Raw genomic sequence first — 6,344 nt, forward strand, 5'->3', positions numbered from 1 at the left:
AAAAAAAAAAAAAAAAAAAAGAGTTGTTTGGCTGGATATGAAAGTCTGGGTTAAAAATTCTTTGCTTTAAGAATGTTGAATAATGGGCCCCACTGTCTTCTGGCTCATAGGGTTTCTACTGAGAGATCTGCTGTTAGACTAATGGGCTTCCCTTTGTGGGTAACCCAACCTTTCTCTCTGGCTGCCCTTAAAATTTTTTCCTTCATTTCAACCTTGGTGAATCTGACAATTACGTGGCTTGGGGTTGCTCTTCTTGAGGAGTATCTTTATGGTGTTCTCTTTATTTTCTGAATTTGAATGTTGGCCTGTCTTGCTACGTTGGGGAATTTCTCCTGGATAATATCCTGAAGAGTGTTTTCCAGCTTGGTTCAGTTCTCCCCATCACTTTCAGGTACACCAATCAAATGTAGATTTGGTCTTTTCACATAGTCCCATATTTCTTGGAGGCTTTGCTCATTCTTTTTTCTCTAATCTTGTCATCACACTTTATTTCATTAAGTTGATCATCAATCTCTGATATCCTTTCTTCTGCTTGATCGATTCGGCTATTGATACTTGTGTATGTTTCATGAAGTTCTTGTGCTGTGTTTTTCAGCTCCATCAGGTCATTTATGTTCTTCTCTAAAATGGTTATTCTAGTTAGCAATTCCTCTACCCTTTTTTCAAGGTTCTTACCTTCCTTGCAACAGATGAGAACATGTTCCTCTAGCTCAGCAGAATTTGTTATTACCCACCTCCTGAAGCCTAGTTCTGTCAATTCATCAAATTCCTTCTCTGTCCAGTTTTTTTCCCCCTTGCTGGTAAGGAGTTGTTATCCTTTGGAGAAGAGGCATTCTGGTTTTTGGAATTTTCAGCCTTTTTGCACTGGTTTTTCCTAATCTTCGTGGACTTACCTACCTTTGGTCTTTGATGTTGGCAACCTTCAGATGAGATTTCTGTGTGCACATCTTTGTTGTTGATATTGATGCTATTCCTTTCTGTTTGTTAGTTTTCCTTCTAACAGTCAGGCCCCGCAGGTCTGCTGGAGTTTGCTAGAGGTCCACTGCAGATCCTGTTTGCCTGGGTATCACCAGCAGAGGCCGCAGAACAGCAAAAATTGCTGCCTGTTCCTTCCTCTGGAAGCTTTGTAACACAGGGGCATGCACCAGATGCCAGCCAGAGCTCTCTTGTATGAGGTGTCTGCAAAACCTGCTGGGAGGTGTCTCCCTGTCAGAAGGCATGGGGGTCTGGGACAGAGTCCCATGAGGCAGTCTGTCCCTTAGCAGAGCTCGAGCACAGTGCTGGGAGATCAGCGGCTCTCTTCAGAGCCAGCAGGCAGGAAAGTTTAAGTCTGCTGAAGCTGTGCCCACAGCTGCCCCCTTCTCCCAGGTGCTCTGTCCCAGGGAAATGAGAGTTTGGTCTGTAAGCCCCTGACTGGGGCTGCTGCCTTCCTTTCAGAGATACCCTATTCAGAGAGGAGGACTCTAGAGAGGCAGTCTGGCTACAGCAGCTTTGCCGAGCTGAGGTGGGCTCTGTCCAGTCTAAACTTCACAGTGGCTTTGTTTAGCCTGTGAGGGGAAAACCACCTCAGTAATGGTGGATGCCCCTCCCCCAACCAAGCTCGAGCATCCCAGGTTGACTTCAGACTGCTGTGCTGGCAGTGAGAATTTCAAGCCAGTGGATCTCAGCTTGCTGGGCTCTGTTGGAGTGGGATCTGCTGAGGTAGACCACTTGGCTCCCTGGCGTCAGCCCCTTTTCCAGGGGAGTGAACAGTTCTATCTCGCCAGCATTCCAGGCACCACTGGTGTATAAAAAAAGCTCCTGCAGTTAGCTCAGTGTCTGCCCAAACAGCTGCCCAGTTTTGTGCTTGAAACCCAGGGCCTTGGTGGTGTAGGCACTGAAGGGAATCTCCTGGTCTGCAGGTGGCAAAGACCATGGGAAAAGTGTAGTATCTGGGCCAAAGTGCACTGTTCCTCAAGGCACAGTCCCTGAAGGCTTTCCTTGGCTAGGGGAGGGAGTTCCCCAACCCCTTATGTTTCCCAGGTGAGGTAATCCCCCACCCTGCTTTGACTCGCCCTCCATGGGCTGCATCCAGTGTCTAGCCTCAAAGAGATGAGTCAGGTATCTCAGTTGGAAATGCAGAAATCACCCGGCTTCTGAGTTGATCTCACTGGAAGCTGCAGAGCAGAGCTGTTCCTATTTGGCTATCTTAAAATGTGATCTTCTTTACTTCATATTAGAATGTGAACTCAATGTGCTAACACTTATTATTACAAATATCTGAAGCACTAATCAACTGCGCTATGTGTTGGAACAGCTAAAATGGGAGAACATTTTAATTATTACTTGCTTAATGTAGTATGTTGGGTGTGAAAATATTCTCAAACATATGCTCTTGAAAAAAATAAAAAAATAGATACCTAGTAATGAAAAGGTTGGGAATACATAATCTAGTCCAAAACTTTACAAAAATGAAATGATAATGATGATTAACATTTAATAAGTGCTTGTTGTGTTCCAGGCACTGAGCTAATATCATTTTACTCCACCTCTTACCCCCGCAAAAACTTGGAGGACAGATTTATTACTTTCTTCACTCTACAGATGAAAAGGACTTCAGTAAGGCTTAGAAACTTTAAACATCTTGCACAGCTAATATTTGTCATGCAGAGGTTATGTGACTTTTGTAGATGCCATGACAATCTAAATTATTCTAATTTTTCAATTGATTGATGTATATTACCACCATTTTATGCTTTTTGCTACTTTGTTTTAGATCAGTCCTGTTAAGAAGAAATGAGTGTATTATTCATCCCTTTCTTTCTTTCGTATATAGTACCCACCTGCTAGGTAAAATCTCTGATGAAAGCACATTTTTCCTTTGTAATAAAGACAGCAGGACATAGCTTCCCTAATACGGTACCTGACCTCCTTTCCCCACCTCACCTGAAACACGTCCTCTGTCTCTGCCTTCTAGAAAGCACTAAGGGGCAGATGATGTATAATTGCTTGTCTGGTAGGGTTTTAAATTATGTGAACAACTGTCTATCTACAAAAAACGTGTAGCTATCCATTCTTTCCTCAGTCAGTATATGATAAGAACTTTGGGAAGTGAAAAGAACTTCGAGGTAGTTTGAAATGAATGACCTAGAGATTCCATGATTTATGTCCACTATCTGATTTTCTTTGAGGAAATGACTGATTTCCCAAGCCTGCAAACAAAGAACATGAAACAAACAACAAATTTCAAAGATGAAGCTAAAAACACTCCAGAATCAGAAAGGATATGTTCAGTCTGAGCCAACCGTCACATCTTTAACCCTTCCATCTGTTGATGTACATTAGAAAAAGGAAGACAAAAAAAAAAAAAATACATCCAGCCTGTTAGCTGAGTAATTTAATTTTCATGTTATTTGTGAGCTGGTGAGGCATGCTTACCTCTCTCTGTGTGTAACCATTGAGGCTGGCAATTAACCCTGTTCCCTTCAGCAATCAAATTTGTTTGGGGGCTTCACTCAAAGCCATCTCAGACTGAGCACTATGCTAATGACCTGTACTGGGCTTTACTACTGTGGAAGTGCAAAGAATGGCTGGCAGGATGGTGCAGGCTTTTCTTTCCACAACACCTTTATGTATATAACTCATTAGACCAAACAGAAAAAATACGGTGGTTGGAGATATTATTAAAATGGTATTTTAAAAGTTTCATCTCTTTTCTTTTCATATTTTTTCCAGTTTTATTGAGGCATAACCAAAGTAATCTTTGTGATATTTCATGTGTTCTTTATTATCTTTCTCTGCGTTTCTGTTTTCCCATATCTCTTTGTGTTTCATAATAGAAGGTTATTTTGGTTACAAAGAAAAACATCTGAATCTTCATTAAAGATGTAAACCCAGATTTGGGGGAGGGAGGATTCTAGAATGTCTCCTCAGAGGCCCTTTGCTCAGCTGTTGAGGATCGCTTTTTTAATGTTAGAAGAAAAGCATAGCCCTGAGATGTTTGACCAATAGGGCTCTCAGGGACATGAGTTTAGAGAACCTCATGTTTTTCATGGGTGTCCAATCTTTTGGCTTCCCTGGGCCACGTTAGAAGAAGAACAGTTGTCTTGGGCCACACAGTGTTTGCTGATGAGCAAAAACAAAACAAAAACAAAAAACAAAACAAAACAAAACCAAATCCCATAATATTTTAAGAAAGTTTACGAATTTGCATTGGGCCACATTCAAAGCTGTCCAGGACTGCATGCAGCGCATGGGCAATGGGAAGGACACAGTTATTTTAGAGCTTAAATCCATTTTCACCCATAGTTTTGATTACTGGACTGGTAAGATTCTGAATTACTCTCTGCCTCTGTCCACCCCAAATCAGCACAGCTGTGAGGTGTGTAAAGTCTTTCTACCTCAGATTTGGTCTACTCACCAGCAGCATCTCCATCACCTAAGAGTTTTGCAAAATATTCAACATCAAGCCCTACCCCAGACATACCGAATTAGAACCTACATTTTAACAAGATCCCCAGTGACTCATATACAAACAAAAGACTGAGAGGCACAGGCCTAGAAGACGTCTCCTCCCATTGACAAAGGGTAAAGAAAGGAAGTGTTTCAGAACTTGGAGTAAAAAAAACTCTCCTGTGGTGATAGAGAGAAAAAGTGTGGAGGGCAAAGAGGGGAGCCTGTGTATATATGTGTGTGTATGCGTGAGAGAGAGATAGAGAGATAGATGAAATGAGGTAACAAGATTCACCCGCACAATGAGTCCTGCCTAAAAGTTTTCAGCACACTCTGCATCTCAGCTGCTAGGACTTACTCTTAGTTGACTACTAGGCATACTTACTTTCTATATCCTGCCTGAGATGTTCAGAAAATGTCCTAAGTAGCAGGAAAATAACCTGAATTTTTGTTCTTTATCCAAGCACTAGGTTTGACAGAGGTAGTCTTCCTGACATTGCCCTCACTGGCCAAGAGTAAGAAAGCTCACTAAAAGTTCTCATGATTATTTGAAGCATGATTTCAGCCATGCTATTCTACCAAAAGCAGCATAGATCTCTCTCTTGATCATTTGGCATTCTTCATATTACATTATCACACATAAAATTGTTGATTCTCAGGTTAGAAGGAACCATTTTAAAAAGTACAATTTCTTACCTGATACTGGAATCCCTGTCATAATATAGCTAGTCATTGCCAAGCTACACTTGGAAAAAATAAATGAAAGAAAACTCAAAACTCAAAATTCATGCTCATATGCTATTGAACATTTATTGACATTGCAGCTACCTTATCTGAGAAGGTAGCATTCCACTGATAACATATGTCACCCTCCTTTAAGTATGGCATGCTCCTCTTAAAAACAGTTAAGCTTCAGAACAACAGTGCAGGAAGGAAAAAAGTCCCTTCATAAACAAATCCTTTTGCATAAATGAAAGAATATACAGTACTCGTAAAAATGGTAATTAGAGCCCAACATGAGAAAGATACCCTCATAATAACAGTAATAATAATAGCAATAAAAATACCCTCTGAGATTTACTGATCCAGAGTAAATATTTGCTATTATTATTATTATTATTATATTACTGCTAATAATAATAATAGGTTACTTGCTAAGATATTGGGCCTTTGCTGTAACTAAGTAAGCATACTTAGAAAGTGCTGCCCTGGAGACATTTCTTCAATTAATAAAGAAGACTGACAGATCTTCTCAAAGCCTACTGCCAGGTACAAATTGATTGCCTCCCTGTAATAACTGTTTAATTTGTTTTCCAGTACTAATCATGTTGGGCAAATTGTTGGCCTCTGCCATTTGGTGACAAGGCAGATGGTATGTGGATGGGCCCAGTTGAGTTGCTCACCAGCCCCACCTCCCACCCTTGGCCTTTTCCTTTCTCCCTTCCCCCACCCTGTCCCTTTCCCCTGCTTGTAACCCAGGCACAGATCTGGGGCTATGTGTTCCTCTAGGAAGATGTTGAATAGCACATTGGCAATGAATGAGTAAATTGGTCAGACCTCTAGAGCAGCAGCTATGGGAAGAGGTATCCCTTTGCCATATATCATGACCTCTCCCCTTGCTTAAAGAAAAGCTGTAAGTTTACAGTATGAATTAGCATGGCCCCATCACAGACACAGATTTAGAGTCATATAAGGCCAAAGTGGGTAACTTGATGATTTAAAAAAAGTCAGTGTCCTAATAGCAGGGGAAATTGTAACAGGGTGCTGGAGAGGGAGGGGAATTGGCAGTAAATATGATGAAAGCACATGATGGAAAAGAACACTGATATATCATTAGGTATATCAGGGAATTCTAGAACACAGTCACCTTTGATGACTGAAATATAGTTCTCCCAACCCTACCTTGTTACCCA

General features: G+C 41.2%; 1 long non-coding RNA gene across 1 annotated transcript in view; it reads left to right on the plus strand.

The window, feature by feature from the left end:
- The window catches only part of LOC105510715, an 11,966-nt gene extending 6,276 nt beyond the window's left edge, over window positions 1-5,690 (plus strand). The window contains exon 2 of the long non-coding RNA XR_001001600.1: window positions 4,349-5,690. This is a non-coding gene — a long non-coding RNA (uncharacterized LOC105510715). The remainder of the gene's footprint in view (window positions 1-4,348) is intronic.
- The last annotated feature ends 654 nt before the right edge of the window (window positions 5,691-6,344 follow it).

This window comes from Colobus angolensis, unplaced genomic scaffold (assembly GCF_000951035.1).
Source record: "Colobus angolensis palliatus isolate OR3802 unplaced genomic scaffold, Cang.pa_1.0 Scaffold190, whole genome shotgun sequence".
NCBI classification, from domain to species: Eukaryota; Metazoa; Chordata; class Mammalia; order Primates; family Cercopithecidae; genus Colobus; species Colobus angolensis.